The sequence below is a fragment of the Pelophylax lessonae genome (genome assembly GCF_965119305.1).
Source record: "Pelophylax lessonae genome assembly, contig: HAP1_SCAFFOLD_227, whole genome shotgun sequence".
Taxonomy (NCBI): Eukaryota; Metazoa; Chordata; class Amphibia; order Anura; family Ranidae; genus Pelophylax; species Pelophylax lessonae.
In genome coordinates, this window is record NW_028120103.1 from 267441 (window position 1) to 280711 (window position 13271).

Sequence of the window (13271 nt, forward strand, 5' to 3'; positions counted from 1 at the left end):
CTCCATGTCTTAGACCACATGTGTCAAACACAAGGCCTGTGGGCCGAACGCGGCTCTCCAGGCCAATTCATGTGGCCATCCAGGCAATTTCATGTGGTCCTCACACCTTTTCTGCAGCTGCTGCACCTCCCTACTCTCCACCCTCACCTTGTCTAAGCAGATGGCAGCAGAGAGGAGGACAGAACTCCTCCTACAGATCTTGCTCTTCTCTTTGCAGCTAGTGTGGGCTCCTTGCCGTTCTGCACTTGTCCTTCAAAGCTTAAGTCTTAACTTATTACTAAAACCAGTAATGAATGCAGAGGGATTATTTATTATGCTAAAAAGTAGATACATTTATATGGTCTTACAGATACAACCGGCCCTTTGAGGGCAATCGTAATGCTGATACGACCCGCAATTAAATTGAGTTTGAAACCCCTGTCTTAGACCCTTGGGTTTATGCTGCTCTATTCAGGAGTAGGACTAGGCGGAAACAATTATGGCTATGGCCCTGAGGCAGTCCCAGGGGTATAGCATTACTTCCTGCTTTAGGACATCAGTTTTTTTCTGCCTAGTAAGGAGTAAGGACCTGGCTCCCTGCTGGGATCTGCGGTCCTGGCATTTCTTCCTTCTTTTTAAATGGAATTTTTTTTTGTTATTTTCTCTTCCTGTGTGAACTACAATCAATTCTGTTCCTGTGTGGACTACAATCAACAGCCGGACTGGGCAATGAACTGGAGATCATAGATCCTTACGGCCTTCCCAGTGTGGCCAGCGAGCACGACCCAACTATTAGCTCCACGCTATGTTGACCGCGACATTGCCCAACTGGACATGGGCATGACCAGAGTGGCAGTGTGCCTCTGGCTACAGCACCCCCATTCCAAGATGGCGCGGTGGACTGCAGGGAGTGGTGCCCGCTAATTCCAAGGTGTGATGAGTAGTGTCCCCCCTCTTTTTCTCTGGGAAATGCTGGGGTAAACATGGGCCCTTCCTGGGAATGATAGCCCCCCCCCTTTGTCCTTCCTCCCCTCATGGTGGTACCTCAGCGGTAACGGTGTGCAGGGTTTTTTTTTTTTTTTAATGCACAGTGCAGCTTCATTTTTAACCATGGAGCCCCTGGAACGTGTATCACCACTCTTTGATGCTGCGGTACCCTCTGGGTCTCATTCTGCCCTGGCCGCCATGATGGCGGCCCTGTAGTCACTTGTGTCAAAGGTTGATATGTTCCTGCAAAGGGGGCCTACCAAGAAGCGCCCCCTACTTTCACCTGTATCCTCTGCCTCCTCAGAGTCTGAGGTGGATTTGGCCGCCACCAAATCTGCCACGGAAGCCGGCGGTCGTAGTGAACGCAAGCGGAGACAGCGTCCACCACGATCATAGAAAGCTGAACACTGTTATTTTAACTGTAAGTGGTTTATTATATTTAATACATTTTTTAACAATTTTACACTATGGAGCGTTCTTTTTTGTCTGAGCACCTGCATGGGGAGCCATTGAAGTAGAGAGATCCAGGAGATCCATAATCCTATTACAACAGGAAGAGCTATAGGAATATACGCTTCACAGCTGAACCTAACCTATTAGTTGCTCTCATCCCTACTATTGGTCCAGTAAGTGGGGACACAAGAGGGGAGCACAGAATGAAGCACAAAGATTGTCTATTGTTTCACAGTTTGAGCACTTTTGGAATATCTACCTCACCATATAGTTATTGTTAATTACCGGGACTGTTTTCACTTTGCACTTTTTATGTATATATAGTCATTGTAGACTATAAGGACGCTTTGTTTTCACTTGGCACTTGATGCATATTCATTTGGCATTTAATGTATATGAATGTATCTATTTATTTATTGCTTTTTTGCACATCAAGAAATTGCACAAGTTTTGAGCTGATATTTTGAGGATTTACACACATTAATTGCACATAGGATTGGCATATATACTAATTTGAACATAAAATTTAGTAATCAGACATTTATATATTTATTTTCAGTAGGCACCAAGCATTTATATAGTTTAAATAAGGGAGCAGCGCTGATACACATATCATATATCTGAAACAAAAGGATCACCTTGTTTTATCAGCAGCAGCCCACATTTATAATTTATCATTCACGTTGATTTTGATAAATTTTTTCATATTGTGGAAACACAATATATATTCCTAAGTGCGGGTTAATTTACAGTTGGGCAAAAAAGTATTTAGTCAGCCACCAACTGTGCAAGTTCTCCCACTTAAAAAGATGAGAGAGAGGCCTGTAATTTTAATCACAGGTATACTTTAGCTATGAGAGACAAAATGGGAAAAAGAAAAATCCAGAAAATCACACTGTCTGATTTTTAAAAATGTATTTGCAAATTATGCTGGAAACTAAGTATTTGGTCAATTAAAAAAGTTCATCTCAATACTTTGTTATAAACCCTTTGTTGGCAATGACAGAGGTCAAACATTTTCTGTAAGTCTTCACAAGGTTTTCACACATTGTTGCTGGTATTTTGGCCCTTCCTCCATGCAGATGTCCTCTAGAGCAGTGATGTTTTGGGGCTGTCCCTGGGCAACACGGACTTTCAACTCCCTCCAAAGGTTTTATATGGAGTTGAGATCTGGAGACTGGCTAGGCCACTCCAGGACCTTGAAATGCTTCTTGCGAAGCCACTCCACCCGGCTGGTTTGTTTGGGATCATTGTCATGCTGAAAGACCCAGCCACGTTTCATCATCAATGCCCTTGCTGATGGAAGGAGGTTTTCACTCAAAATCTCACGAGACCTGGCCCCATTCATTCTTTCCTTTGCACGGATCAGTCGTCCTGGTCCCTTTGCAGAAAAACAGCCCCAAAGCATGATGTTTCCACCCCCATGCTTCACAGTAGGTATATGATGTTCTTTGAATGGAACTCGGCATTCTTTCTCTTCCAAACACGACGAGTTGAGTTTTTACCAAAAAGTTCTACTTTGGTTTCATCTGACCATATGACATTCTCCCAATCCTCTTCTGGATCATCCAAATGCTCTCTAGCAAACTTCAGACAGGCCTGGACATGTACTGGCATAAGCAGGGGGACACGTCTGGCCCTGCAGGATTTGAGTCCTTGGCGGCGTAATGTGTTACTGATGGTAACCTTTTTTACTTTGGTCCCAGCTCTTTGCAGGTCATTCACTAAGTCCCCCCGTGTGGTTCTGGGATTTTTGCTCACTGTTCTTGTGATCAGTTTGGCCCCTACGGGGTGAGATCTTGCGTGGAGCCACAGATCGAGGGAGATTATCAATGGTCTTGTATTCTTCCATTTTCTAATAATTGCTCCCACAGTTGATTTCTTCACACCAAGCTGCTTGCCTATTGCAGATTCAGTTTTCCCAGCCTGGTGAAGGTCTATAATTTTGTTTCTTGTGTCCTTCGACAGCTCTTTGGTCTTGGCCATAGTGGAGTTTGGAGTGTGACTGTTTGAGGTTGTGGACAGGTGTCTTTTATACTGATAACAAGTTCAAACAGGTGCCATTAATACAGGTAACGAGTAGAGCCTCTTAAAGAAGAAGTTACAGGTCTGTGAGAGCCAGAAATCTTGCTTGTTTGTAGGTGACCAAATACTTATTTTACCAAGGAATTTACCAATTAATTAATTAGAAATCCTACAATGTGATTTCCTGGATTCTTTTTCTCATAGTCTCTCATAGTTGAAGTGTACCTATGGTGAAAATTACAGGCTTCTCTCTCATCTTTTTAAGTGGAAGAACTTGCACAATTGGTGGTTGACTAAATACTTTTTTGCCCAACTGTATATTTCTATACCTAGACGATCTGCTTCTGTGGGCAGAGTCTTCATTGGCTTTAGAAGTTGATTTGGACATTACTGTGCGAACTCTACAAGGGTTCGAAAAGACACTGAATTTTCATAAATCGGCTTTTGACTCCGTCCACCAAACTGGACTACTTGGGTCTGATGCTGGACTCAGCCTTGGCCCGGATGTTTCTTCCACAGGCAAAACTCCTGAAGTTTCAGGATGCAATTCGGCTCTTGTAGTCCAACCATCGGTCATTGCTCAGGACTTGCATGCAAGTGCTGGGTCTGATGGTCTCCACCTTTTGAGGTGGTTCCGTTTGCTCAGTTCCATACCAGACCCCTGCAAAGAGAGATTCTTGCCAAATGGAATAAGGACCGCAGTTGATGGACAATCTGATCCTGTTGATCCAGGGTACGCGAGGGTCTCTGATATGGTGGCTACGCTCTATTGGACAGTGATTCCCACGGATGTCAGTCTGTCCGGATGGGGAGATGTCTTTGGAGTATACTCCGCTCAGGGTGTTTGGACTTGAGAGGAGTTCAGTCTACTGATCAACATCCTGGAGATTCGGGCAATCGGGCTTTGTCTTTCCCAGTGGACAGATCGTCTGCAGGGATGCCCGGTGAGGATACAATCAGACAATGCTATGGCTGTGGCATATGTCAATCATCAAGGGGGCACAAGTGCCCTGGCAGCCAGGGAAGTAGCTGGCATTCTCAGGTGGGCAGAACGATATGTTCCGGCCCTCTCTGCTGTGCACATTCCGGGGGTAGAGAATTGTCAAGCAGACTATCTCAGTCAGCAGATGTTGGATCAGGGAGAATGGTCTCTCCATCCGGAGGTTTTTCATCAACGTTGTATCCGATGGGGGACTCGCAATGTGGACCTGTTGGCCTCCCGTCTCAAGAGGAAGATGCAGAGGTTCGTGTTAAGGTCTCAGGATCCTCTCGCCGATGCCACAGACACCCTGGTGGCCCCCTGAGTTCAGTATCATCTGATTTACGCTTTTCCTCTAATATAACTTCTGTCGAGACTTCTACGAATAATCGAGGTGGAAGGGATTCCAGTCATTCTGGTGGCGCCAGACTGGCCTCACCAGTCTTGGTACGCAGGCCTGGTAAGGCTGGTGGCAGACATTCCTTGGAAACTTCCTCTCAGGGAAGATCTTCTGTCTCAGGGACCAATCCTCCATCCTGCTTTTAACGGCCTGGCTATTAAAATCCAGGTGCTGAAGGACAGAGGGCTGTCAGAGTCGGTGATTCGTACACTGTTGAAAGCTAGAAAATCTACTTTTAGGTTATCATCGAGTTTGGAAGGCGTACATTACTTGGTTTCTCCCAGTTCCTTTTCTGTGTCTTTTTGGAGTTTCTACAACTTGGTGTAGATCGTTTGGCTCTGGGCACCATCAAGGGCCATATTTTTCCAAAGGCTATTGGCGGGCAAGTCCATGGTTCACACTTTTGTGCAGGTGGTTCGCCATCTGTCTCCTCCTATGTGATCCCTAGTACCTTCGTGGCATCTCAATTTGGTACTGTCGGTGCCAAAAAAAAAGTTTTGAAAATATTTGAACTTCCTCTGCTCAATCTGTTGCCGAAGGTGGCCTTTTTGGTCGCTATTTCTTCTGTGCATAGGGTGTCTGAGTTGGCTGCGTTGTCCTGGTGGTTCACAGGGACAAAGTGGTGCTATGACTCTGTCGTTCCTTCCTAAGGTTGTCTCGGGTTTCATTTGAATGAAGATATTGTGTTGTGGTCCTTATATCCTAAGCCAAAACACCCTAAAGAAATTTCTCTGCTCTACACTCCCTGGATGTGGTGTACCTGGACTTCGCAAAGGCCTTTGACACCGTTCCCCACAAACGCTTACTGTTCAAACTAAGGAAGGTAGGTATGGACCATAAGGTGAGAACCTGGATAGAGAACTGGCTCCAGGGGAGGTTGCAAAGGGTGGTGATTAATGGGGAGTACTCAGATTGGGCGAGTGTGGAAAGCGAGGTCCCCCAGGGTTCTGTCCTGGGGCCAATCCTGTTTAATTTATTCATAAATGATCTAGAGGAGGGAATATCGAGTAAAATCTCAGTATTTGCGGATGATACTAAACTAAGCAGGCCAATGTGGAAACCTTACAAGCGGACCTGAACAAAATTATGGGGTGGGCAACTACATGGCAGATGAGGTTTAATGTTGAAAAATGTAAAGTAATGCACCTGGGTGCCAGAAACCAGAAAGCAAGCTACTCACTAGGGGGGAACCTCTGGGTGAGTCTAGGATGGAAAAGGACCTGGGGGTACTGGTAGACAACAGGCTTGGCAGTGGCATGCAATGCCAAGCCGCTGCAAGCAAAGCCAACAGATTACTGGGATGTATAAAAAGGGGATTCACTCCAGAAATAGAGAGATTATTCTCCCACTCTACAAGGCTGTGGTCCGGCCACATCTGGAGTATGCTGTCCAGTTCTGGGCACCGGTCCTCAGGATGGATGTGCTGGAACTGGAGAAAGTCCAGAGAAGGGCAACAAAAATAAGGGGAATGGAGGGCATCAGCTATGAGGAACGACTACAAGCACTGAACGTATTCTCTCTGGAGAAGAGACGATTGAGGGGGATTGTTATATTCTCCGTGTTGTGAGAGACACAGGACTCTGGTCTGGAACAACGGTTGTTTATTCAGGACTCACTGTACAGCATTACAGGACAGCTCTGCATATCAATACATCTCTACATGTGTCTAAAGATGGCCACTCTGCCCCTTGACCCTTGTCATCACTCCTGGGTGGAGCCAGCCTTAAAGTGACAGTACATGTGAAACCCTTCAGGTATAACACCTTCCATCCATACCTAAAAAAAAAAAACAAAAAAACAAAAAAAAAAACAACAAAACAAGAACAGGCATAAAACAGTAACTCATAATTGTCCAATACAGTCCTCCAACTCAGGAGATTTACATGGTTTCTTCCACGTCCGGATGTGAGAACAACTTCCAGGGAAGCTCCGGGGGGAAAATGGCAGCGGATCACTTTCGGCGGGCCCGTCGAAAGTCTCGTAACCGGTCTTGCATTTGAAACCGGTCAGGAGGGCGACAGTGTCGTTGAGGACGGGCACCCAGCGACTCGGGGCTGGAGGAAGCAGGGCTGGCCGGAATGGACACCGGCGGGGCCAAGAGGGGATTCCCTAGCTCAGAGGGTGAGCAGACCTCTGGACCAGGGCTGGAGGGCTCTGTTGGAGCTGAGTTCAAAAGTTCAGAGTCTCCCCAAGCATCAGTCTCAATGCCTCCTGATCCGGTAGGAGCAGATCCTTGAGACACTGGAGGTGCAGCCGATGTCAGGGATTCGGGCAGCTGAGAACGAGAACGCAATTGGTCCACATGCCTTCTGCAAATGGAACCATCTTCCAGGCAGACCCTATACATTTTGGGTCCCAAAGTCTCTGCGACGATAGCAGGAAGCCAACGAGTGTTGGAAGCGCCATAAGATCGGGCCCATACCTTTTGCTGGGTTGTAAACCGGGGAATCTCGTCGTGTTCGACCCTCTTGTCTTGGGACTGCCGTACATGTTCCTGGACCGTTTGAGGGCGGAGCATATCCAAAACAGTCCATGGCTGCCGACCCAAAAGAAGTTCAGCTGGAGTTTTCCCAGTGGTTGCATGTGGTGTGGTTCTGTAAGCAGAAAGGAAGGAGTCCAGCTGCTGGGGTGACAGGGACTGTTGTTTACTTGTAGCCACAGTAGCTTTGAAATAGCGTTTGAAGGTCTGTACAAACCTTTCTGCTTGACCATTTGTAGCCGGGTGGTAAGGTGCGGTCAACTTGTGTTTGATGTTGTGGGCAGTCAGGAAACCCTGAAACTCCTGGCTTGTGAATTGTGCACCGTTGTCTGTGACAATTTCTCTGGGGTATCCAAACGTAGCAGCGAGATGTAACAGTATGGAAATCGTCGCCTTAGTCGTTGGCTGAGTAACAGGAACGACCTCAGGCCACTTTGAATGGGCATCAATAATGATCAAAAAGGTGTGTCCTCTGATCGGGCCTGCAAAGTCCAAGTGTAGGCGAAACCAGGGAACCGTGGGCCAAGTCCAGGGCTGGACGCACCCTCGAGGAGGGTCTCTCGCAGTTTGTGCACATCCAGCACACGCATTCACATATGTCGTGATATCGGAGTCGAGGTTTGGCCACCACACATAGCCTCGGGCCTTTTGTTTCATACGTGTGCCCCCGGGATGACCAGTATGTAGCAATTCCAGAATGTGTCTCCGGAGGGTCTGTGGAACGATCACTCGGTCTCCCCATAAAACACAGTTGCCAGACACAGTTAATTCCAGACGCCTACGGAAGTAAGGCTCATAATCCTGTGTGACAGTTGCAGGCCAACCGTACCGTACCCAGGAGAGTATTGTCTTAAGGAAGGTATCCTTGGCTGTATGGGCTGCTACTTCCCCGGAAGACAGAAAGGACAGGCTAGTGTAACGACAACTCTTGACAGGTGGAGAAGAGTCTGTTAATGTCCTTGTCAGACGGGACATGGCGTCTGCATTAGCGTTGGCATCATGGCTGCGATACTGGATTTTGTAGCTATATGCTCCCAAGAATAGGGCATAGCGTTGAAGACGGGCTGCAGTCGTCTGGGAGATGCCTTTGTCAGGGCTAAAGATCTGAAGGAGTGGTTTATGATCAGTCAGTATGGTGAATTCCCTACCATACAGGTAAAGATGAAACTTCTTAATTGCCCATATGAGCGCCAGAGCCTCTTTGTCAATGTGAGAGTAATTGCTTTCTGCTTTTGTCAAGGACCTGGAGGCGAATGCCACAGGTTTCTCTGACCCATCTGGTAAAACGTGAGATAGTACAGCCCCTAGACCATAGGGTGAGGCATCACAAGCCAAGGTGAGAGGCCTTTGGAGGTCATAGTGCACGAGCATGCGTGACGCCAACAGCTTTCGCTTAGAAACTTCAAAAGCACGTTGGCATGCAGCCGACCAGTTCCATCTGGAGTGTTTCTCCAAAAGCTTGTTTAATGGAAACAAAGTGTGTGCTAGATCCGGCAGGAATTTGTGGTAATAGTTCAGCAAGCCCAGGTATGATCGCAGCTGCTGGACGTTGGTCGGGGCTGGAGCTTTTACTAAAGCATCAACTTTGGCTTCCGTGGTGTGTATACCCTCTGCATCCACAAGGTGGCCACAAAACTCCAATTTAGGTACCATGAATTGGCATTTCGCTAAGTTCACTTTTAGACCCTGCTCTTGGAGTCTGGCCAACACAAGCTCCACGTTACGCTTGTGTTCCTGGTCCGTCAGGCCCGTGATGAGCATGTCATCTAACAGGCACTGTGTGAAAGGAATGTCCGCCAAAATCTCATCCATTTTGCGTTGCCAAATGGCTGGGGCGGAGGCTACCCCAAACACCATCCGATTGTATTCATACAGTCCTTTGTGAGTGTTGATTGTTAGAAACTTGCGGGACGAAGGGTGGACCTCAAACTGTAAATAAGCTTGCCTGAGATCAAGCTTGGTGAACTTTTGACCTCCTGCAAGAGAGGCAAAAATGTCATCTACTCTGGGTAGGGGATACTGGTCTATCTCCAGTTGAGAATTTAGTGCCATGCGGAAATCGCCACAAATGCGTAAGTCCCCATTCGCTTTCTTTACTGGTACAACTGGTGATGCCCACTCGCTGTGCTCTACCTTTGAGATGACACCTTGTTCCTCCAGCCGGCTTAGTTCAGCTTCCACACCTGCTCGGAGTGCGAAAGGTACCGTCCGAGCTTTGAAGAACCTAGGCTGGGCATTGGGTTTCAGCCTGAGTCTCACACAGTCATGCTTTATTTTTCCCAAATGGTTATCAAAGACTTGCGGGAATCGCTGTTTCAGGGACTTCACCCATCCCTCTTCATCCCCTGATGGGATGGTCACGGTGTTGCAGGGGTTAATGGCGATGTCTGGCATGCCAAAGTGAGCAATCCAGTCTCTCCCAAAAAGAGGGGGTCCCCCATGTTCTAGGATATATAATGGCATTCTCTTTGTCTGACCCTTGTAGGATACCTGTACTTTCACGTACCCCAGTGGGTGGAGTATCTGCTTTGAATATGTCTGCAGTTTGATTGGTGTTGGACGGACAGTTGTTCGGATCAGAAGTTTTCTCCATTGTTTCTGGGTGATAACTGAAACTGCTGCTCCTGTGTCTACATCCATCTTGAGTTTCTTTCCTTCCACGGTTACCTCTACAGTCATTGCTGAGGGTGCTGAATGCATATGATGTATGTCCAATCTGTGGAGCACTTCCTCATCCCCTGATTCCGATGACGATGGATATCTTCCCACCATATATGCCTTTGTCCTGGGGTTCAGAGGTTGTTTATTTCGCACCTTCTTACTACGGCAGACTCGTTTCAGATGGCCTGCCTTTCCACAATTATGACAGAGCTGATCCTTAAACCGGCAGACTTTGTGATCATGGTCTGTATTCCCACAACGGTAGCAAGCTGACGTCCTGGTTGGTGAGGTTCTATATTTACAGTTAGCTGCAGTTTGCTTGACTGCTGTTCTGAAAACTTCCTCTTTAACCTCTTCCCTTCTGCTCTGGGGGTTCAAAGCTTCTGTATCTTTCACAGCCATTTCCATCACTGAAGCTATCTCAATTGCCTTTGTAAGGGTAAGGTCTTTCTCTGTTAACAGTCTCTTTTGGCTAGACTCACTATTCAGTCCCATGACAAACTTATCCCTCAGTGCAGTTGGTAAATACTCCCCAAAAGAACAAGTTGAGGCTAGTCTGCGAAGGGCGAGCACATAAGCCTTAATATCTTCACCTGGCTGCTGCTGCCGCTGATAGAACCTGAATCTTTCTGCAATCTCTAGTGGTTTAGGCTGGAAGTGATTTCCTAACAGTGTCAGGAGCTCTGCCAAAGTCTTAGTTGCTGGTTTTTCAGGGAAAAGGAGATCCCTAAGAGTGTCATATGTCCTAGCACCAACCACTGTCAGAAACACTGCTACTTGCCTGTCGCCTGGGATGGCATTTGCACAGAAATATTGTTCTAATCTTTCAATCCAAGAAATCCACGTTGTCTGTTCGCCATCAAATTCACTTAATGTCCCGATCAATGACATTTTCCTGCTGGGCTCTGTGGGTGTTTGTATTCCTGACAATCCAGAGTTTTTTTTTTTCTTCCTTTCCTTTCTCACACGGATAGTAACCTTGTAAATCCCATCCTCGTCGCCACTGTTATATTCTCCGTGTTGTGAGAGACACAGGACTCTGGTCTGGAACAACGGTTGTTTATTCAGGACTCACTGTACAGCATTACAGGACAGCTCTGCATATCAATACATCTCTACATGTGTCTAAAGATGGCCACTCTGCCCCTTGACCCTTGTCATCACTCCTGGGTGGAGCCAGCCTTAAAGTGACAGTACATGTGAAACCCTTCAGGTATAACAGGGATATGATATAAATGTACAAATATGGTACTGGCAACCCTAGCATATGGAAAAACCTATTCAGAGAAAGAAAATACAATAAGACACTCACTAAAACTAGAGGAAAGGCGGTTTAACCTTAAAATACGCAGGGGGTTCTTCACTGTGAGAGCAGTAAGGATGTGGAATTCTCTTCCGCAAACAGTGGTATCAGCAGGGAGAATTGATAGTTTCAAAAAACTATTAGATGGGCACCTTAAAGACCACAACATAGAGGGGTATACAATGTACAGTTAACAGCAAACACACACACACATCATAGGTGGAACTGGATGGACTGGTGTCTTTTTTCAACCTCACTAACTATGTAACTATGATGTAGTTTGGGCAATTAGGTTGTACCTGGCAGCGACTGAGTCCATTTGGAAATCCGATTCTTTGTTTGTTCTTATGCATGGACCTTGTAAGAGGAAGGCCACATCTGCTGTGACCATTTCCTGATGGATCAGGCAAACAGTGGTGCCGGTCTATTCCATTAAGGGTCAGGTTCCTCCTTTCCCTGTCAAGGCGCATTCTTCAAGGGCACTTAGCGCCTCCTGGGCCTTCCGTCATCGGGCATCAGTGGTTCAGGTGTGCAAGGCGACTATGTAGTCGTCTGTACACACATTCACAGTGTTTTATAAGGTGAATGTACTTCCATCTTTGGATGCTGCGTTTGGCCACAAAGTTTTGCAGTCTGAGGTTGCAAAGGCTTTGGCCTCTTAAGAGTGTATTTCCTGGTGGTGAGCTCCAGTTGTTCCTGGTTGAGCTCCTGTTTTACCTGGTTGGCTATGTTTAGCTTGTTGGGAATTGTATATATTGCTGTGTTTTTCCCACCCCTCATATTGACACTGCCTTGGGACATCCCGGGGGTCTAAGAAGACATGGAACTGTGTCTGTCAGTGAACGAAAGAGAAACATTGATTTTTTGTATTACCGTTAAATAGGGCTGAACGATATTCAATGTAGCATCGAATATATGTGAGAGCAGATGATCCGGCGATGTGACTATAGCCTACGCCCGCAGCACGATATTCGATGTAGCATCCAATATCGTGCTTCGGCCGTGGGTGATAGTCACATCGCCGGATCATGCGATATTGGGGACTCACATTGAAGATAGAAGAATACAGCCCGAAATGCGTCCCACATGTTAAGTCTGTCCTGCAGCTCTCCTGACTGAGCGGTGAGCAGTGCGCCGTGAGCAGCGGCACAGGGAACCAATCACGCGTGCCTGCACACCTGATTGGTTTGCTGTGCCGCTACTCATGATGTGATTGGTTCGCTGTGCTGCGCTCACCGCTCGGTCAGGAGAGCTGCAGGGCAGACTTAACATGTGGGACGGATGTCGGGCTGTATTCTTCTACCGGAGTCCAGACTTCTCTGCCTTCCACAGCACAGTCACACTGTCAGTGTCTTATTAACCTGCAGTTCCCTGTCCACCCAGTTCCCTACATTACCATTAACCCTTGCCTGCCCTGTATGGTGCAACTGCAATGACAATCAGAAGAAGGCTGCTGCTGCACTACTTCCCAAATCCTACTACAGTAACATTAACCCTGGCTGGCCCTGTAGTACAATCAGAAGAAGGCTGCTGCACTACTTCCCAATGTAATTGTTGACTTTAGCCTGGATTGATGGTTCTCTCAATATCGCAATATATATTGTTGGGGAAAAAAATATTGCAATGTACTTTTTTCCAATATCGTGCAGCCCTACCGTAAAATCCTTTTCTCTGAGGTTCATTGACGGACACAGCACCCGTCCCTCTGTTGGGTTGAGTTATGTATTCTTCTGATACTGCTTGTTATAAACTGAAGTCCTATAGCAGGAAGTGATGGTTTACCCCCTGGGACTGCCTCCGGGGCGTAGCCAAAATTGTTTCCGCCTAGTCCTACTCCTGAAGAGAGAGCAGCATAAGCCCAAGGGTCTAGAAGACATGGAGCTGTGCCCGTCAGTGAACCTTCAGAGAAAAGGATTTTACGGTAAGGCCCCTTTCACACGGGCATTCCGTATGTCCGTATATCACCCCATCCGTTTGCGGGTGATATACGGACATAATGCATGTC

At 47.0% G+C, this 13271-nt stretch overlaps 1 pseudogene across 1 annotated transcript; it reads right to left on the reverse strand.

Moving 5' to 3' along the window:
- Positions 1–2847: 2847 nt before the first annotated feature.
- On the reverse strand, positions 2848–11657 carry LOC309543569 (annotated as a pseudogene). Its single transcript has 2 exons — positions 11566–11657; positions 2848–3456 (listed from the first exon to the last, which is right to left on the reverse strand). The product of its transcript is annotated as an uncharacterized misc_RNA (transcript).
- Between the last annotated feature and the right edge of the window lie 1614 nt (positions 11658–13271).